Source organism: Camelus bactrianus, chromosome 19, assembly GCF_048773025.1.
Source record: "Camelus bactrianus isolate YW-2024 breed Bactrian camel chromosome 19, ASM4877302v1, whole genome shotgun sequence".
In the NCBI taxonomy this organism is placed as follows: domain Eukaryota; kingdom Metazoa; phylum Chordata; class Mammalia; order Artiodactyla; family Camelidae; genus Camelus; species Camelus bactrianus.
In genome coordinates, this window is record NC_133557.1 from 34536877 (window position 1) to 34558236 (window position 21360).

General features: G+C 58.2%; 1 long non-coding RNA gene across 1 annotated transcript in view; it reads left to right on the plus strand.

Annotated features, from left to right (window-relative positions):
• The first annotated feature begins 2928 nt into the window (after positions 1-2928).
• LOC141574088 (uncharacterized) overlaps positions 2929-21360 on the plus strand; it is a 47904-nt gene continuing 29472 nt past the window's right edge. The window contains exons 1-2 of the long non-coding RNA XR_012500752.1: positions 2929-11352; positions 11454-11597. This is a non-coding gene — a long non-coding RNA (uncharacterized LOC141574088). The remainder of the gene's footprint in view (positions 11353-11453; positions 11598-21360) is intronic.

Consider the following 21360-nt stretch of genomic DNA (forward strand, 5'->3'; position numbering starts at 1 on the left):
CTGAAAGGGAAAAACAGGTTGTTGAGGGGACGTTTACCTCCTTCCAGTGTGAGGACCAGTGAGCCCAGCATCAGACAGAGCAGGTTAGAGGGGGCGGGGCCGCTTTAACCGAGTAACTGCAGACCGTCCCGCTGAAGGGCTGCGCTGTGCCTTTGGCGCTGACCACGGGCGTTCAGGCTTTGGAACTGGGCTTTTTTAAATTGAAGTCCAGTCAGTTTACGGCGTTGTGTCAGTTCTGGGGCGCAGCGTCATGTCTCGGTCATACACGCACATGCGTATGTTCCTGTCCATGTTCTTTTTCACTGGAGGTCACTGCAGGGTATTGAATGTAGCTCCTTGTGTGGGATTTTGTTTTCGAGTGAAGAAATTCAGTGTCGTACGGAATCCTGAACTGTCTTGTTTCCTCACATTTCTTTTAGTTCATCTTCAACTTGTCTAAGACGATCCATCCTCCTCACTCCCGAGGGGGAGAGACCTAGAAACGTCCAGACTCAGATGAAGGCAGAAATGTGCGCAGCGGGCGAACCAGCAGAGCGAGTCTGAGCATGGTTTCTACGTCGTAAACCTCAGCTCGGCCGCTTGTCACGCTGGTGTTTCGAGGGAACACCGGCGGTTCGGTGGTGCCTGGGGCGGGCGCAGGGGTGGGGACGAGGTGAGCACAGGAGGCTCACCCAGATGGAAGTGGGTCCTGAGCTAGTCCATTCTGGGCTTGGGTAGAGGAACGGTCTATTTTTCAGAAGTGATTTTAAAAAAGAAATGGGAATCCTTGCTTATTACTGAAATCTCAGGGAGTTTCCAGATGATGAATTGCAAAGCGTCAGTGACCCCTGTTTCCAGAAATCACCACAGGCGCTGTTTACTGTCCATCCCCCACTAAGTGCGCCTTCCCTTCCCCGTGGCTGAGACGCTGCCATCTGTGCAACTGGCTGTCACTCAGGGTTGGTGTCTGGGTACTACCCCTGCTGGGGAAGATTCCTACAGATGTCATTTGAAACATCTTTGGAGAGGTAGCGCAGGGAAGAGAAAATGGGTGAGCCCAGCCTTCAGGGAGTTTGCAGGGCAGCTGGGGAGGGAGACGTGAACTCCTCCAGGGCAGAGAGGTGGGGGGAATGGCCGTGTGCAGGATGGAGGGGGAGCTCTGGGGAGGAGCCCCTGGAGGCTGGAGAGGAAGTCTGCGGAAGCTGCCTCCATACAAACTGCTGTGTAGAAGGGCAGCAGGGTCCCCCTGTTCTCCTGCGGCGCACAGGGGTACATTCAGGGCTTTGGAATAACCTATAATGAAAAAGAACACGAAAAAGAATATACATATGTACGACTGAATCACTGAGCCAGACACCAGAAACTAACACATTGTTAACCAACCATACCTCACTTATTTTAAATGTCAGAAGAAAAAGCAAGCAAGCTGCCTCACAAGATGGGGCATCCAGGCAGTGGGGTCTCAGGGATGAGGAGGAGGAGGAGACGGGGTGGGTGTTACCAGCCGGGGAGCGGCCCTCAGGGACCACAGCAACATCTCCCACCACCCAGGCCCACCTCCAAGGAGACTCTGACACATCCCATCAGGAGGTGGCGTTATGTCCCACCCCTAGAACTGGGAGGGCTTTGGCAACTAATGTGGCCATAAGGGTGCACACAGGTGACGTGCTGTGACTTCCGAGGTGGGGTCTTGGAAAGGCAATCAGCCTCCTCCTTGCGACTGGAGCCCCGAGATGCCCCACGAGCAGGATGACTGTCCGGGGGCCACCATGTGGAAGGGCCGCCGTGCTGGAAGGGCCCCTGTGCTGGAAGGGCCACGTTACCCCACGTGGAGGGGCCACAAGCAGCAGCCCCCAGAGGCGGGGGTGTCCAGCCAGCCCTCCGCTGCTCCGGGCGCCAGCGTCCCTCAGTCTGTTCCCTGACTGTATGCAGAGGAGGTCCTGGGTCAGAACCACGCACAGAAGCTCTGTGAGAATAAAACCGCCATTGTTTTTGGAGCCGCCATATTTAGGGCTGGTAAGTCAGCAGCAGTCGGACCTGGTGGGACCTTGAGAGATGGGGGGGTCTCCCGGTGCCACCCCCTCCCCATCAGCGCGTCCCCGAGACCAGCCCACTACCTTCTCAGACACGTGGCCTGCACACGGCTGGGCTGCTGACGGGCGGACTGCAGGCGTGTGGCCTTGCTGATGCACCTTCTAGCAACCCCAGCACTGCTCAAACGTGGAAAGAGGTTTGAGCCAAGTGCAGGGTAGGTGTTTGCATGTCTTGGTGTAAGGACCCAGCACGCGGGAACTTCCGCACCCGGGGAAGGCTCGTCGGTGCAACAGTGGGTCTGGGGCATCGCGGGAGGGGTGCTGTGGCCGGTGCTGCCGGGACCGTCCAAGCACGGCTGGACACCGTTTCCTTCTCGAAGACCAAACCTCCCTGTCATGTGAGTCTGGCTCCTCACCCACTTGGGGACGTCTATGAAGATTTGTGCTGCAGAGAAGATTTGAAATGACACACTGAGGTTCGGTAAATCACAGAACGATTCTTGTAGCTTTGGGAGCGTCCTGAAAATACCCAAAATGTGAATAAGAAACAAAACATGGTTAATAACCCTGTGACCCACTGTTAGCATTTCGTGTGTCTTCTTCTGGCTGCTTCCGTGTTTATCCGGCCAGCCACACACATCTCTCCAGAGCAACGAACGCTCTCTAAATATTTACAAAGAAATAAATCCTTGTATCACATCAAACCTGGAGCCTGCAACGCAGCGCTCAACAAATGCATAAATAGTCACGTAAATATGATGCTTATCCTCACTGCGAAGAGCTTCACAGGATGAGGGTCACGTAATTACGACTTTTTCTTTTCCCTTTACGTTGTGTGGGGAGCGTTTGTGATGAGTTCACGGAGGAACAGAGAGTGGAGACCCAGCCCCTCGTCCCTGACCTGCGTCCTTACTTTTTATATGAATCGTGGACGGGGCGTGTTTCTAACGAGCCCCCTCACCCACGGTGTCCCGTGTCTGTCATCTGCCGTGGAGGGAACTGCCCTGATGCCATCAACCGTAGCCTCCAAGTACCTCTCGGGCAGCTCTCCGAGGGGTCGTGGGCAGAATGGATTCTAGAAAGCACAGCGAGAAGCAAGAGGAAGGAGCTGGGGTCAGTGACGCGCTTCAGCCGGGTGCCCGCGGGCTGGGAGGACCCCACTCCCTGAATCCTCCATTGGCACCGTCTTCAGAGACTTCCCTTTCGTGTAGACCAGGTGCTGATGAGGGTGAGAGCCGGGCTCCGAAGATGGGCTCAGTGCCCGGTGACGCCAGCTAGGAGACACCGGGGCCAGTGTGCCCAGCTGGTGGCTGACCTGTGTCTCGGGCGAGGGGCGCCCTGGACTGTCGTCAAATCCCACGCAGGTGATGCTCCTGGTCCTCCCGCCCCCCAACCCAGGTCAACAACAGCAATGCCCTTGTCAGTTCATCGGGGTCTTCCTGACCCATAGACCACCCGCCTCTGCGCTTACCTGCTTCTCGCCTCCTTTCTGGCCGGCTTCTCTTATTCCTGGGCAGAGCCGAGCATTCCTGGGTGACACAGCGGGACGCTGGACGACTCCTGAAGCTCATGCACGAAGTCCGAGCCGAGGGGACGAGGTGGCTGCCCTGCCCCTTCCACCCGCTCGGGACCGCCCCACAGGAAAGCGACCGTGTGGGGGCCTCCCCTGTGAACTTGTGGGGCTGAAGCCAGAAAAGGGGAGGTCATTTGGGGATTATTCGGTTTGTTTTAAAGCTGGGCAATGGTGATGTTTATTATTTTAACAGTATGGTTGACATTTAGTTGTAAAAAGTTCATTAAGCTCCTCTCATGAAGGACAAGCAGGCCAATGGCCCAGCAGACCCCCTTACGGGGGGGGGGTCTGCTCCCAGCTCCCCGAGCCCCCAGACTGGGCTCGTCCGGCCTTTGGGCCGCCTTTGTCCAGCGTGTCTTCAGAGATGAGCCGTTCCCGATGGAACTGCGCTTGGCCTCACCCTCCCACGGCCAGAACGGCTGAGCGCAGGGAGTACCCAGCAGCCCCTCCTCTGTGACTTTCCACCTTCCTCCTCCCTGGGGGGCCCTGGGGTCAGTCAGAACAGAAACCAAAGGGCCAAGGGACCGTAAGTTACCCTCGAGGAGAGGTCCAGATGCAGGTTTAACTCACTGCTCGAGAGGCCAGAGTAACAGCACGTCGCAGCGCAGGCGTCTCCCTCCACGGGAAAAGCAGACCGCTCAAGGGAGGGGCCGGGCTGGGGCCGTAGGACTGCGGGACGTGGAACCTGTGCCTAGAGCCCCGCTCGGAGCTGGCTGGCGGGAGACCCACGGCGATGGGCGTGGGGACCTGGGGGTCGCGGCTCTGCCACGAGGACTTTCGCCGCCAGGGCAGCCTCGGTTCCTGCGGTGGTGGTGGGGACACCGCCGTGTGGGCCGGCCCAGCCCCGGCACGAGCCCTGCAGCCTCGGGGCCCCTGGTCATCAGCAGGAGGCGGCAGGTGCAGCCCTAACGCACATGGTGGAACCTGACGCGGTTTAACGTCGTCTTGGAGGCCCTGGCCTAACACCAGCAGCCAGAACCCCCACGAGCCAGACCCACAAGTGCGTCTTTGGTGTTTTAAAATAGCACTGGCTTGGGTTTATCCTCTGAGGAAGCTGGCCGACTACTTCAAGGGGCCGGCGTTAGTGACATGGGGGGACAACCACCTCTCGCACCCTGGAGACGCGCGGCTGAGGGACAGCTGGCCGCGCACAGGCGGTCCTCGCTCTCGGCTGCCGGTCAGGGAGGGGCCTGGTCACTGACCCATGAGCGGTGACCCTCGGCCTCTGCGGTAAGCTCCGTCCTCAGACTTCCCTCTGTGTGAAACCAGGTGCAGAGGCTTCTCAGATGTGGAAAATAACAGACTGACAAACAGACAAAAGCCAAGGCACATGAACACGTCAGGCCAGAGAGCAGAGTCGCGGTTTCCAGAGGGGAGGGCCTGGGGGGGGGGCGTGGGCAAGGGAGTCGGCCATCTGCCGACGGATGGAAACCAAACGCGGGTGCTGGGTGCCCTGCAGGGCACCCGGGACAGGAGTGCGACGCTGTGCACGTAAAACTTCTACAATGTTATAACTCAGTGTTATCTTGGTAAATAAATATTTTTTCAAGTAGAAGCTTCTCTGCTCTGGACCTGCAGTGCAGTTGTAGATACTAGAATTCAGGAACTGGTCTCTCCGGAGTGTCCAGACATTCAGTGCCGTCGTGCCCTTTACCCTTACGCCCGCCTAGGACGCTAGACCTTAATTTAGAAGATGCTCACCATAGACGAGTTCCCCAGAAGCAGAGCCCGAGACAAGGACATGGCTGCGCGCGGTTTACGCGGGGGCTTCCCGGGAAGGCTGGGGGGCGGGACAGGGAAGGGCCGGCAGCGACCGGAGAGTCACCGCTGTGGGCACGCGGCCCAGCCCCAACAGGGGAGAAGGTGAAGGACACGGCTGTCTGACCAGAGGCGAGGAGGTGGCGGTCCTCCCGTCAGTTCCAGCCTCGACGCCTGGGGCCGCCTCCCTGCCGCCTGCCTAGCACAGGTGTCCCGCGTCCGCCCTGGGCAGGGTTTTCTTCAGTGGAACAAGAGGGGAGGACGCAGTGGCCTTTGCTATTCCCCCGCCTCCGCGTCCCCGGCTGTGTGGGGACACCTAGATGCGGGGCTGCTTTGGGGCTGCGCCACGGCCCTCGGCGTTTCAAGATGCTCTTTTCCCAAAAGCTTCCTCAGTGTGGGAAGGACAGCAGACGCCCCCAAAGACTGATTCAAAGGTTTTAATGATTTCCCTGCAGCAGAAAAAATAAGTTCAGACCAAAAAGATGAGGCCCAGCAGGGGTGAGAACCACGTCCTTGAAGTCTGCAGTCACGGGCCCGAGGGGAGGGTGGGCAGGCGGGTGTCGTGTCACCTTCGGATCCGAGCGACCGTGAGCTGGACGCCGGCTGCTCCGCGGCGCCTGGAGGGGCAGCGCGTCGTCGGAGGGAAGGGCCCTCCCCAGGAAGCGCTTCCTCTTGCTCGGGCGGCGCGGAGAGCCCGGGCGGGTGGCTGCCCGGACGCGCTGGCGGGTAAGCCAAGGAGCAGCTCGCACCAGCGGGACCGAAGAAACAGAAGATGTTTTTCTCAAAAAGATTCAGGGCCGCTAAGAAACTCCAGGAACAGAAGGGCTGCCCGGGGCAGAGGGGCCGAGGGGTCTGTGTCGCGTCAGAAGGCAGAATGGGGACACCCGGGTCACAGCCAGGCGGGCAGGTGTGGATTTCCTGGGAGAGGCGCGCTGACCCCGGCCCTGCCTGACCAGTGGCCTCCTGGAGTGTCTGAAGCCCCTGGTTCCTTCCCTGCTGCAAACCAAGGCGGAAGTTTTAAAGAAAAATCAGTTCTTTGCCGTGTTTTTTGTTGTTGCTTTTGTTGTAGTTCTGTTTCGAGGAGGCAGGAGGGGAACCAGTGACGATCGCGGGACAGAAAGGGCAGTTTTGGCGAGATGGGCCCCCGCCCTCGGCGTCAGCGTTCGCGCCCAGCGTCAGTCTCCCCGGAGGCGGGCGTTCTGCTCCGCGGTCCGTCCGGTGCCCCGTGAACGAGGGAGACCGCAGGGTGCGGGGACCGTCCCTCAGCGCCCCACCTGGGCCGGGCTGGGGAGCCTCGGGGTCCCCTTCCGGATGCTCCTTGTGAAGCACTGCCCCCTCCCTGCGCCCCTCCGCCCCAGGGAGCGCTGGCAAGTGGCCCCGCACGGAAGCAACTGGGAAATCGTGTCTCAGTTCCTCGTCTGGCAAAGGGACAGGCTGTCGCGCCGCCAGTTCTCTGCCTCGGCAGCCCTGGGATCCCACAGCCGCAGCCCGTCCCGGAGTCACTCGGGGTAACAGGCGCGCGAGGCTGGGAGCCCAGGGCGCACAGATGCGTTCACACAAGTAACGGTCAGCGCCTCGGATTCCGCAGGCTCCGGCCAATGGCTCTCTAACCCTCAGGGAGAGGTGAAGCCCAAGGGGAGACAAAGCTGCGGGGCGCTGGGTCGCGGGGCGGAGGAGGGGCGGGTTGAAAGGGCTGGAGGTGGAGCGGAATGTTCTGGGCCCCTCCTTGGGGATCTGTGTCGTGAGGGACTCCAGGACGAGAGGAAACAGGAAGGAAAAGTAAACGGTTCTGCAGAAGCGTGGAGTGGGGCGCGGGGAGGAGCCGGGAGGCAGCCTCCGAGGGCCCCCAACCCTTCAAGGGGCAGAGGGCGTGGACACCTGGACGCGGGGTCCTCCCGCCCTCAGGGTTAAAGAGTCGGCCTGGTCCCCCTCCCGGGCCTAGGGTGAGAGTTTTAACTGGAGTCAAGGATTCTTTGTGTGTTTTGTTTTTTTCTTTCTAGGTGACAAATTTGCATCTATCACAGAGGCGAGACCCTTGAGGTAGAAGTAAAATACACCAGGAGTCAGGAAAGGACGCACACTGTCAGCCCACAGCATTGTTCTCCCTGGTAAATCTCATCTCTCTGCAACCTCAGAGGGCCCCACCGTGCAGATGGGGGGCCCGGCCCCACGGTTCTCCCGAGGACTGCGGGGCCGGAGAAGCAGCAGGCGGAGCGAGCGCCATCCCGGCTCCTGGGCGGCGGGGCCGCTCTCCTCCTCGCTGGGCCTGGGGTGCCCCGAGCTCACGGAGGTGCCCCCGCGAGGGCCTGGAGGGATGGAGGCTGGCTCCGCTGTCCTGTCGCCCAGCCTTCCTTCCGAGCAGGGAGCCTCTCAGAGAAAAGACCCTGGTGGGGGGTCTGCACGGGTGTGAGAGGGAACAGACCTGGCTTTCTGAGTCCTACGCCTCCCACAGGTGCCCTGCGAGGGTCACCTGTCCTCGGACCCCAGGTCGAGTGGCGTTGGAGACAGTGTGACGTCAACCAACAGCACAAGGATTCACCAGGTTCCTGAGCCCTCTGGCCCTTTGTTCCCCTGCCCGCACCCCAGGGTAAGCCTGGACTGGGTCTCTGCAAGGATGTTTTAAACTGTGAAATGGTCGATGCATCCAACGACATTCTGCACGTCTGTGTTGTAAAGCTTGGAAATAAAATAAAAACCACACGCCCACCAGCCGGTTTAAGCAACACATGAACAGCCCGTGGTGCTCCCTGGGCCCGGTCCCCCAGCCCCCCAGAGGGAGCCGCGGCCCCTGGGCTCAGCTGTTCCCTCCCCTGCGGACGGACACGCTGCTGGTCCCAGGTGCTGCTGCTGGGGAGAGGCTGCCGGGAGCGCTCGCGAACACGTGGGCCAGAGCTCTGCCCACGGCGCTGGCCGGGGCTGGACCTGCCCGGGCAGTGCCAGGTTGTCGTAACTTCTGCTCTGACAGCCATTTCCAGCAGTCCCCTGCTGCTCCACGGCCCTGCCAGACGCTGGGTGTGATCAGGAGTCTTAACCATGCCAACTGGAGGGGAGGCAGTAAAACGCATTCCTGTGTTTCTCTGCCGACTGACGAGCTCGAGCCTTTCCAGTTTCTTGGCCATTTGTGTCTCCGCGTCGTGCGATGCCAACCTGCGATCTGCCTCTCATCCCCGGGGGGCCGTTCTCTCATTTTATCATTGGCCTGGGGACCGTGTCTCTCCCTCTCTCCCCCCAGTCCGCTTCCATGGTCTCGGGGACGCTGTGGTCCGTGCTCTTGACTTCCATCGAGGAAATTCTTCCTGGCCCCGAAGTCCCAAGGACATGCTCTGCAGCGCACTTCTAAAAGGGTGGCGCTTGCCCTTGGATTCCGGCCTTCACTCCACGAGGCGCGGAGGCGGCAGCGCCTTGCCGTCCTCCTGCACAGCCCCTGGCCCTGTCCGTGACGCTACAGGCAGGCCCAGGGCTGGCGTCTCCTTTCTGCCCCGATGGCTGCTGCCTCTCCCCCCCACCCCCGGCTGAAACCTCACCCTAGGTACCAGGACTTTATGGCATCTTGGTATCTGGAAAGGCGACTCTCCCCACTTCGGTGCCCGCCTTCCGGGAGTGGTGCCCACACTTGCAGCCGTTGGAACAGAAAGTCCAGGACGCCCGTGAGGCGTGGACTCCCAACAGCCGAGGCCTTCAGTGTTTGTTCACCTCTTGGGACTCCTGATCCCACTTTGTTTCTGGCATCAGAGTATTTCTTACAAGAGCTGTTTTGCATTTAAAAGTGTGTTAAAAATATTTTTCCCAGCACGTTTGCACATTTCCCTGAGGACGGTTTCAGTCCACCGTCGGCAGAAACCTCAGTTGATTCCAGATCCCACCCCCAGCAGGTAACAGACGTCTTTGGAGAAGGACCCCCTGGGAGTGACACAGTGGACGCCGCTGCTCCTGCCCCGGCCCTCGGCACGGACGCGGTACGACGCACGTTTAATGAGGTCTGATTGGCTCTGATTGACCAAGTAGACCAGTTGGAGATCATCCCGGAGCTTTCAGCCTAGAGCCCTTGGCCTTTCCTTTTTGTCGCCTCCCCTAACTCGGGGACAGCCAAAGCTCTCCCAGCACAGGTGAGAGCCTCCTGGGGCGCAGACTTGGGGGAGGAAGGGCTGGGCTCCCCGTGACGCTCGGTCACATCTTCTGCAGAAGCACAGCCGCTCGAGTCCTAGAGCCCGTTTTCGGGTGTAGACCCAACCGCCTGCACACGGATCTGTCCAAAGGCAGGTGACCCACACTGTTGTTCCTGAGAGCTGACCTCCCACGACTGAGCTCAGATCAGCCCCACCAGGGACCCAGGCAGTGCACCAGCCCCAGGGACGTGGAGTGAGGTCAGTCTGCAGCCCGAGAGGCCCCTCCAACACCTGTCCCTCAGGACAAGTCAGCGACACCCGAACTCCCAAGGTTTGCAAATAACACTGAGCTCACGCTCAGACCAGCCTTGCCTGACAACTGCTTCGACCCCATTGTCTCCTTCTCACCCCTCGGAGCCGGTTTCCACACAGGCGATGACACCTCGGCGGGGCGATCCCGCGTCCAGAGACGCCTGCCCCAGACAGTCTGTCGGGGCCCCTAACACCTGCTCATCGGCCTCACCCCAGCCTCCCCGAGGCCCTGGGGACCTGCTGTCTGTGGGCCGCCTCCACCTTGTGGAAAACTTTCGTAAGGAAACTCACTTTAAATAGTAGGTGGTTTACCAACCTGTAAGTTTACTCTGCAAAACTATAAAATTCCCCAAATAGTTTAAAATTCCTGCGAATTGATGGATTGAGGCCCGTCGGTGACAACGCGCGTCCCGCGTCCGTGGTCCTTCTCCCCCTCAGTGGAAGCCCTCAGGCCTCCAAATGAAGCCCTGCTGTGTGGTGTCGGAGGTTAGGGATCTAAGAATGCGCCTCCGACAATCTCTAGAAACCCGATGGTGTTTTTGAATTTCCCACCGTTGGTGGCTTTGGGCCCTTGTTGACAGTGGATGTAATTCAGGGCCAACCCTCTCTCCGGGCTGGGACCCTGGGCGTCCACCGTATGAGCAGGGGCTCAGGAGAACCGACACGGGTCCAAGGACAGCCTTAGACTCTCACCCCGGAGGACCAGACACCCAGGGGGCCGTGCTGCCCCGGCCCTGGGTCCCCTGAAGAACCGTTACCTCCAAGCGAACCTGTGCTGCTGCGCGCGGCACGCCCCATCGCCCTCCTTCTGCCGAAGGCCTCTTTGTAAGTTGCTGAAGCCCAGCAGGGAAGTGAAGGCCGTTAGTGTTTTGTTCTCTCAGCCAAGGGCACCCTTCAGACACTCCTGGCTCATCAGTAACTGTCGGAGGTCCCTGAGTTCAGGCTGGAGTCCAGTAGCCTATGCGGAGCGTTCAGTGGGTTTGCTTGGAGCAGGAGTCTGTGCTGGCCAGACGCCTCCGGGACCGCGGCATGGAGGTCGGCCGTCACTAAGTCCCGTGGGATTCAGACGTTATGGTCTCACTGAGCGCCTGGGTGACAGGTGGGAGGGCTCGGGGAGAGCTCAGCTCCCCTGAAACTCCCCGCTTCCTCCTGGTGAGGCCGCCTTTGCGGTTACCTACATCCTCTTCCTCGTGGCGATGGACCGCGGTACACCCCTGCTTGGAGGTTACGGCGATCCCTTTGGGCCAACTCTTCTTAAAGGGCTTTGTGGCAGGTGGAGTGATGGCCCCTCCGAAGGTGCCCGTGCTCATCTGCACATCCTGTAAACGTGTGCCTGACGCGACAGAGGGGAATTAAGATGACGGGTCTGACGGCCTCAGAACGTGGGGGTTCGCCCAGCTCAGCCAGGTGAGCCCAGCGTGGTCGCGGGTCAGCCCTTCAGGGCAGAAAAGCAAGCTGCCCGCGGCAAGAGATGCAGCTGGAGGGTTCGGTTCTCCTTAAGGAAGAGGCAGCGCTTCAGAGCTGGGCTTGTGGGAGAACGGCGGCGCGGACTTTGTGACGAAAACTCTCGTGCTTTTAAAGCCGGCTTCAGGTACGGAGCGCGCCCTCGGAGCGACAGGCGCAGACCTTCCAGGGAGGACGGGAGGTCTGGCCAGATTCCGTTGTTAATGTGATGCGTGTTGATGCTCACAGGCTCCTCGTGACAAAGGAACCGAAGACCAGAGCCGTGTCAGCCCTCGTTTACCTGTGAATCTGCGTCCCTCCGGCCGGGCCCTCATGCTCGCCCAGACAGGCCAGCCTGCGCCCCCGCCACTTTCCTGCCAAGACTTTTCTGTGGTAAGTTTGCCCCCGTGGGCGGGAAACCTGAGGCAATTTTCTAAAATCTGTCCATGAAGAGCTTCACAGTGAGCCCCTTCCCCCCTGCCTGGCTTGTGCTACGACGAGGTGACACCTGGGGGCCCCTGGGGGGGGGCGGCTGTTGGAGGAGCCAGCCAGGGACGGGCCGGAACTCTCAGCCCCGTGCTGACAGCCGGGGGCGGAGTCGATCACCGTGGCCGGTGGTTCAGTCAGCCGTGTCCGTGTGAAAACCCTACGGGACAGGGCTCCGAGGGCCTCTGGGCTGGCGAAGGCACCAGCGTGCCGGGAGGGGTGCGTCTGAAGTGCACAGGGACAGAGGCGCCTGTGCTTGGGGCCCTCTGGCCCTCGCTCTGTGCCCCTTGTCCGGCTGTCTGTGTGCTTTATGTAGCCTTTACGGTGACCCGGTGATGGTAAGCGCCTGGTCAGCCTGGGCTCCGTGAGCCGTTCCAGCAGATCACCAGCCGAGGAGGGGGTCACGGGGGCCCCTGATTTGTAGCCAAGTTGGACAGGAGCGCTGGTAACCCGGGGACCCAGCACTTGTAACTGGCGCCCAGAGTCGGTGAGCTGTCTCGGGGGACTGAGTCCTTTACCTGGGGACTCTGTGCACGCCAGGCCGTTAGCGTCAGGGCTGAGCTACGCTGCAGGGCACCCAGCTGGTGCCTCCAGGGAGCCGGAAGGCTGTTCGGCGTGGAAAACGCCCCCGTCTGGTGTCAGAAGTGCTGTGAGTGGAGAGACTGTCTCCTTCGCACGTCCGCTCCCGGCGGCAGCGCCTGTGGGGCAGGGGGGTTTGCTGCTCGGCCCCAGGGCCAGCAGCACCTCCGGCAGGTCTCAGCCGCAGGGCTGCCCCTAGGGCCCTCGGGACGGCCTGGCCTCCCGTTACGGGTGTATTCCAGGAGCAGGCCAGGAAGGCAGTTTGCACACGCTGCCAGTCGCACAGGCACTGACAAAAGCCTGAACCCTCGGGGCCAAGCCAGGGTCCTTGGCGTCTGACACTACCAGGTCCACACTCACAGCTCTGACATCATTGCTCAAGATTTTCTTTCTGAAAATTTTCCGTGCGGATCCCAAACAGCCTTGCTGGAGTCTCCTCAGGCCAATGTGTCTTAACCAAAGAGCACTTTGCTTTTTAAAGCAGAGTTACGGGGAGTCTGTTGTACGAAGGACTTGGTCGTTCCTGGAACACAGGGCACCTCCCTGCCTTCTGGGAGGTAATTCAGAAGCATGGACAGTTCCAGGAGGACACACAGCAGACAAGGTGCCCTGAGTTCACAGTACAGATCGCAAAAGTGTTATCAGCTCTCTAGGGGTGAGGACCCAGGACAGATGAGCACTGATGGCCGTGTGCTGGGGGCTGGGGAACCACCCCACGAAAGGGGGCAGTACTTGAACGTTCGGCAAAGCCTTCTGCTGCCATTCCCAGGGTCTCTGTGTGTGCTGTGACCATCCAAGGCCACGTACAATTTCAATTACATCATTTCCCAAAAGCTGTAGGCATCTTGTTTGTAGCTTGCGCAAACGCCAAGCCTTTGTCTAACTTTCATTTAATTGAATCTTTCTGTCCGTTGGACAGTGGTATTCAGCCTTAGGTAATGAGATATAACGAGTTTTGAGTGGTATGTACCGCTGAGGGCGGTCATCCTGTTTAATGAGCATTTGAGAGTAGAGCACATGGCTTCATCATTCAGAGCCGCGAGCCAAGGTTCCCCCGGGAGCACCCCCCCCTCCGGTGGGCGCGGGACAGAGACAGCGCTTTGGAAGCCACAGGCTGTGAAGCCTCGTTAAGATTGCTGAGCAGACTCTGCGGCCGCCCCCACCCCTCCGGGGCCGGGGGCCGGGGGCGGGGGGCTCGGGCCCGGTGGCAGCTGACCCTGGTCCGTGGGGCGGCTTGGAGTCTGTCACTCATCTCAGGAAACCCTCGGCTGTGACGGCTTCAGATGCCGCTTCTAGTCTGTCCCCTCCTCCCCCCGGGCTTCCGACCACACGTGGCACAGTGCAGCGTGGGAACTCCCGGGGACAGAGCTTCAGGTTCCCTGGTCCTGTCCTTAGAGCAGCCCATCGAAAGCGGTCTTCACTCTGGTACAGGGCGTGGGGCTTCCAGCATTCTCACCGGATTCTTTCTTCATGTTTTCATCGCTCTGTTTGCTTCACCCGTCTGTCCCTGTAAGCTGTTCGCTTTTCCTTTAGAGCCCCTAACACATCACTCATGGTTACTCTAAATGCCCTGTTTGGGTCCTTTCAAATTCTGCACCGTATCCAAGTTTGGTCTGATGCTTGCTTTGTCTCTTCACACTGTGTTTTTTCTTGCTTTTAACAAGCCTTGCAATTTTCTGCTGCACAGAAGACACAAGGTACTGGGGTAGGAACTGAGCTGAAGAGGCCTTCAGTGTGAGATCTCGTGTGCACCTGGCTGGGAGCTGGGCTGCGTCTGATCTGTGATGTGGCTGCGGGTGTCTTTGGCCTCAGATCACTCTCACGCCCCTGCTCTTGTCTCTCTGTTGTGTCTGGGGCACCTTTGCCCCTAGAGGCTGCACCGGTGCCGGCCATCGTCCCAGACCCGCCAGCGTGGAGCTCACTGGGGTGGGCCGGGAACCCAGTGGGACCCGCCTGGGCTAGTTTCTACAGTTGCTGTAACAAGAGCCACTCCCGGGTGGCTTAAAACACAGAAGTGTATTCTCTCGCGCTTCTGGGGCCAGAAGTGGAGGTCGAGCTGTGGGCAGGGCCCCAGGGGAGGGTCCTTCTTGGCCTCTTCCACTTCTGTGGTGATGGCCAGCGGGGTGTCCCTGCCTTGTCCGTGCGTCTTCCCCTTCCTGTGCCCTCACCAGCCCGCCCTCTGTGCCTGTCTGTCTGTCCAGACTTCCCCTTTTGATCTGGGCTCCAGTCACAGCCGCTCTGATGACTGCCTTTGAGCCCGAGGATCCCTGTGAAGACTCTATTTCCAAGTACGGCCACGTCGCGGATATGGGGGTTGGGACCCCAACTTATCTTGTTGAGGGGATATAATTCAGCTCATGCCACTGTCCCTTCCAGGCCCACGGGCCCCAGGGATGTCGCTGGGCAGAGCTCCACGGTGTGCATTTCCGGCACCGTGGTGGCCTGAGCCCGAGGAAGGCAGGCCGGGCGGAGTGGACGGTCCCATCCACGCCGGTCTATTTTTTCAAGTTCACACTACTGAGCATCAGAAATGCCAGCGGAAGGTGAGGGAGTGGGTCCTGACTCATGAAGCACAAAGAGGGTGGAGTCTGCAGTCGCCACGGAGTCAGATCGGGCTCCACGTCCCCACGGTGCCACCTGCCAGCTGTGACGGTGGTCCCCGTGTGATCCCACAGTTCACCAAGGATTAGAAGAGAAACTGTGCCGCTCACATGCAGGCTCCTCCTTGGTAAAATTCAGGGAGAGACTGGTTGATTCTGATGAATCGCTGTGAAAATTTTGCCCCAGCTCACTGCCCAGGCTCCTGAGGAGAGCCACCTCCAGACCCTACGTCCACCTCCAGACCCTACGTCCACCTCCAGGCCTTTCCCTACACTCCCCTCCTACTACTTCGCCAAGGGTGTGTGCCCCCCAGGGAGGCCCGAGGAAGTCCCTGGCAGTCACACGAGCAGGACACACGTGCCTCGGTGTGCCCGTGTGCGTGTGAGCCCGTGTACGTGTGAGCCCGTGTGCGTGTGAGCCCGTGTACGTGTGAGCCCGTGTGCGTGTGAGCCCGTGTGTGCACGTGCAGCCCTTTCCGTTTGCATCTGAGAGATACTGAGCCACGAGGTGCAGAGGCCTCAGCTCCACCAGGAGCCATGGTGCAGGTGGACAGCCCCCTCTGCTCACTGTGAACGCCGACGTGGATGGGGAAGAATTTCAGCGAGAGGTACCGTCATAAAAGCAACCACATCTCGTATTAAGAAGGTGATGTTGTCCATTTCTGGGTAACTCCTAGCAAGACGTGGCTCTTCGTCCAGAAGTCCCTCGGAAGGTCTGCTGGTGGCATGGTGAATAGACAACGCTCTGGGGTTTACTTTAGAAAAGCCACTCCCCGTCACGTCACGAAGGTCTGGAAATGGGCAGTCATGCTGCCGTGGAAGCAAGACATCATCATTCCGGGAACCGGGCGACGTGAGGGCTCCCACGCCGGCCCCGGGGACTCTCCACTGAAAGCAGAGGGCTGGCCCTTCTGGGCGCGGCTTCCGAAGTCAGTGAATTGCTTACTTGAGGTTTAAAGGTGATTCCTATCGGGAGACCTGGTACTTTGGTGAGCGTTCTCAGAGAAATTAACGCCCCGTTGGTGGTGTGTCCCCTGCTCACGGGTTAGCGTGCGTGTGGCTTCTCAGAGGCAAGCCCCGCAGAGCCCCAGAGAGGAACTCCCCGTCCTGGACGGAGAGGCAGGAAGAACCGCCCCAGCCTGCATTCTCGGGGGGCGGGGGGGGGGGTAGTGTGGAGTTTAAACGAAGTCCTGCCCCCTCTCAGAGCGCAGCCCCCAGGGCCGGCCAAGTCAACATACACGCCAACTTTCGTCCGCACGGGAAGCAGCTGCGTGGGGACCTCAAGAATCACACCGATGGAGATGCGAGTCGCTCGGTCAGGGAGAGTTTTGAGCTGCTTCCTCTTGGTCTTCAAACTCGTAAAAGGACAGTTTGCATTGCTAGTTCCTTGAACTCTGAGGGTCTGCAGTGATCGAGAAGTGGATTTTTATGTTTTAGGGAAGACAAGTTGGATAGAGGAGAACAAATCTGACCGCACTGCAGATCTGGTCTTTGGCTCTAACCCTGTGCGCTGTTTCCTGGGCTCAGTCACGCTGGCTCTGCACCTTTGGTAAAACAGTGTTGCCGAGAGCCTGAAGTTCACAGGAGAGCCTGTCCCGGGGCTCCCACCTTTCAGGATATGAACACATTTCCACTCATACAAAGACGAGTTGCAGAGTAGAAACGACGTTTGTTTTGTTGGAGGTTGACGGGGACACCCACGTGACCTGACCCACCTGGACCTGACCCACTGACCTGACCCATGTGGGCCCGACCCATGTGACCTGACCCACGTGGACGGCTGCAAGAACAAAGGATTCCAATATCAAGAAGTTTGGAACAACCAACTCCACCTTTTAGTAGAAAAGGAGCCTGAATTCTGACTTGGGGAAGACGGTTCTCCAGGACATTAGCCCCTCATCTTCCCTGTCTGCCGGCTTTCCAAATAAAGTCGTCATTCCTTGTCCCAGCGCCTCGTCTCCCGATTTATTGGCCTATCGTGCCGCGAGGAGAGTTTGGACTCGGTAACAAAGTTGCAGGTCCACGAGCGTTCTTTCTTTTCAAACTGATGATAGCTTTTTGGCACTGGGGGCTGGAGAACAGCCTCAGGCTTATGTGCGCTAAAGCCGGAGATGGTGGGCCGAGGACGCGGGGAGGGCTCGGCACACGGGGGAAGACGGTGTGGCTCTTCTCTGAAGCTGCCCGGGACGGCCGGACTAGGGGGGGCTCTCACCATGACACCCGGCTCCAGGCTGCCTGCAGGATGAGACTGGCGCTGGCTTCCCTGTGCTAACAGATGCCGGCAAACAAGGAGCCCGAGGCGAGTCGTATATGAACGTAGTTTGCGAAGTATTTGTTGGCACTTGTGCTATTTTTGTTTTCAAGGAGATTGCGTCGCCTGCTTGTGGCGATTCTGTGGGATACACACTTGCAAAATGTGAGGCTTGGAAAAGACACGCGGTAGCGCGGCAGGTTTGTCTCAGTTCTCCTTCTGCTGCAGATTGCTTCCAAATCCCCATCGCTGGGACGAGACACAGCACAGGGAGCCTTTCTAAGACACACACGCGTAGTCGTAGGGTTGTGGGAAATTTCCTTGTCAGTTTCCTTTGTCATAGGTTTAAGGAGAGACTTTTTAAAGTTTAAACCATAGGTTTTCTTTGAATTCTTGGATACTATTAAAAAAAAAAAGAGAGAAAGAAAAAAGAAAAATGTCCTTATTAGAAGGAAAAATAACGCTAAGTTCAACAAGAGAGAATCCGCGTGATCGAATGGAGCCCGTGGTTTTAAGATGTAAACTATAAAGTGATGCATTGGGAACATGTGTATATACGTGCGTGGCCGGGACATGGTGCTGTGCCCCAGAAACTGACACATTGTAACTGACTATACTTCAATCAAAAAAAAGTAAAAAAAAAAAAAAAAAAAAAGAATTTCATAAAATCTGCCAAAACAAAACTTTTTAAAAGTTTTTAAAAATTAAAAAAAAAATTATATTTCGATCCTTTAAAATTGCGGACTTCTCGTCTTCACAGCAAACCCGACGCCCCTCCTCTGCCCCTGCTGGCTCCGCCTCCCACCTTGTCACTTGCTCGCTTAAAGTCTCCCCAGCACCCACTGAAACTTCACTCAAACGTCCCTTTTGTTTTCTCACTCTTTCCTTTTAACACCAGTTTATACTTTTGTGGTTTTTTGGTAAAAAAAAAAAATCCTATTCTTTAGCTTTTCTTTATTTTCTTTCTATTTTGTTGAAAATTAACATGACGGTGGCTCCATGTCTCCAGTGGAGAAAAACTGTTGATAAACTGTAATGAAAAAATGAAACAGACAGCACCAGTCTGCTCGCAGTCAAGCACGGCTGTGACCGCAGCAGACAGAGCAGGGACAGCCGGCCAGACATCGTGTCCAAACGCACCAGTCCCTGTAGTCCTGCGTGTTCTCTGGGATCAACTTGATTTTATAAAAGGCATCCCATTTTAACATCTTCCATTAGGGTAAAATTAAGAAGGCCCCTACTGCTTACCAGACAGAGGGTTTTAAGTTCGTGATCTCATTTGTTTCTCATAATGTGACAGGACAGGCATTATCCCCCAGGTCAGGTGTTTAGTGACAGCTCAGAGATCAGTGTGTCTAACGTCCAACCCGAAGTGGCACTTGCTTGTGGTGTGCAGCGTTAAGTTTGAAAGCGGATGCGATTCGCACGTTGCCAGGGTGCTTTGGTTACAGCTGTGGCCCGCTGTCTCCCAGAGGCTGTTGTGAAGCGGAAGTCGTTAATAAGCACGAGCAGCTGTGAGCGTTTATCCCCCTGCGTGGGAGCCCGGCGTCCCCACGGGCAGGGCGGACTCTGGCTGTTTTTTAAAGTCTTAAGGACGAAAGAGGGACTCATCAAGATAGTGAGACACACAGAGGTCGTGAGTGTGAAGGGGGTTCCTGGGCCTGGAAATGAGGTGCGATTCAGAGAGAGAAGAGGAGGAGGCCTTGGATTCTTCACTTAGCGCGTCACGCACGTCCACAACCTTGTAAGTTTCTAATTGAACACACACGTATACACCCTAAAATCCTCTATTTAATAAGTATTTCCCAACACACAGCACCAAGCGTCCATAAAATGCCAAGGTCTACTTTGGGGAAGAGCCTATTAACAAAGGCTAAAACCAGACAGTAAGGGCCGTGTTACTCAGCTCACATCTCTCGGGGGAGCCACCGCAGGCCCCTGGGCCCCCCCTCCAGCACAGCTCCCCACCTCAACAGTCTCTGTGTGAACCTAGTCCCCGTGTCCACCCCGCCTCCGAGATAGGAACAGCTGGCCACCATCTGTCCAGTAAGACCTTCCTGCTGGAAGACGCTGTTCCTTTCTCAAGGCTAGATCACCCCGGCGCCATTGCCCACTGTCTAAGGACCTACATTCAACTCGCAGAGCAGGGAAGTCCTGATGCCACAGCAGATGCCAGGAGCGGACCCTCAACCCTGGTCCTGCTTGCGTGGACAGGGCCGGCAGTGTGACCCACAAAAATGGGGACAGTGAGACCCCGGTCCCTCCTGTCCATCCCAAGCAGAGCCACCGTTCAGACAGCCCCGGAGTTTACAGGGTGCTCTGTGGGGCAGGCCCTGGGACGAAGCTCTGGACTCCACATCGGTTTGTTCTGAACACTTTCCCCTGTGAAGCCCCCAAGTGTGAGCAGCTTACACAGGTGTTCTTGCGAAAAAAAAAATCCCATTTATTTGGGAGTCCGTCAGAAAGCAGGAGACAGGGGTGGGGATGTTACGGAAATGACAGGCCAGCCAAGAAACAAGCACCACTCGGAGGGTTGGAGTACTCAGATGTATTACGCCGGCGGGCTCAGAGGGGCTTCTGCTCCTAAGCCCTGAGCACCTCCCAGATGTGCGCATGAGGCTTTATAGGGTTAAGTACAAGCTCGGGGTATTCGGCCAATAGGCATGGAACAGCTTTAGCAACATCATTATCACAAAGCAGAGGCAGGGAGGCAGCAAACCAACATTTCAAGGCCAGATATGTGTCTTTGAAAATCCAGCTGGCTAGCAAAGCATGAACAGGGAATCAGCAAACCGACACTTACTAATTTAGGTTTACGAGTTAGCCGAGCAGAACTCAGATCAGAAATCCGACACTTGTTACGCTTAGATTTGTGACTTAGCTTGTTAGCCCAGCTGGGCTTTTCCTTCACAGGGACATGAGGCAGGGAAGGCAGTAGAGGGTGGGGGGGCCAGCGAGTTTCCATTCTGGGCGACCCGACCTTAATCCCGCCGGGGGCCTGAGTGGGGAAGCGTTCAAAACGAGCCAGAGTTGTCCCACTCAGGGGGCAGGGAACCTGGGTATTTAACCATGATTCCCACCCAGAATGAATTGAGGACTGTCCCGGGGCCCTCCGGCCTGCCCCTCTCACGGGGGCTCAGCCCACCTGCCGCCAGAGGAAGCCGGCAGGTAGCCAGGTCCTGCAGTAGGAAGCTGTGCACGTGCGTGCAAACACGATGGCCATGGGCAGAAACCGGCCACCCGCGGGGCAGACTCCCGCCCAGACACCTTCACAAACCCCCGCACTTCCTCAGAACTCGCACCTGCTAGCACGCTGAGCCCCAGCCGCGCTGGCGGGCCCCGCCCCTCCGGGAGCCTCTCTGGGCCGTGCTGCGCTGAGGACTAGTTTGCTGGCCTTGTGCTGGGTCCCAGAGCAGGTCCAGGGGAAGAAAAGCTCTCAGCCCAGGAGACAAAGGTAGCGCAAATATGACGGTGTGGGGATGCGCTATTGTCAAGGCGCGTGCCGAGAATGACAGACCCCCGGGGAGTGAACACTGAAGCAAACGTGGAGGGACAGTGGTCTCTATCAGCTCCTTGAAGGGAGCTGTTTCCCGGAAGGGGCCGCCCTCGGTCAGCTGGCCGGCCGGCACCAGGGTGCTCTGTGCCCTGCGTCCTGATGGGCCTCTGCGTCTGCTGACTGTAGCGGTAACCCTGAGTGTTCTGTTTTTCTCGCTTTGCCTCACGGCTCTCCAGGCCGCCCAGCCTGGCATCAAGGATGGGGAAGCGGGGGTGTGTCCGACACACCATGGACTTGAGTTGTGCCGTGTGGATTTGAGGTGAGGGGCGACGGGCAGAGGTCACAGGCGCCCCAGAGCTGGTGGGCGCGCACTCGAGGTCCGGCTGGCCCCAGAGCCGAGGCTTGTGCAAGAACGGCGGTGACTCACACTCATATTTTTCCCACTTCCCTCCTCCCCAGCCCTCGGGGGGCAACGCAAACCAGATCTGCGCGGAGTCCCTGGGCTGCTGCGAAGCCCTGCTGTTTCAGCGGCTGGCTCCAAGGGCTCTGCCCAGCCCCAAGCCCCGCTTCCAGAGCTGGGGTCCGGGGGGCTGCCAGACTGTGGTGCTGGAGGCCTGATTTTTTCCACGTGGAGAAATCCACCCTTAATAATCGTTCAGAATGCTCCCTGTTGCGGGGCCGACGCTGGGCTCTGGGATTGCTGTTGATGGCGACTGAATCAGCCTCACCAAGGGGCAGAGGAGA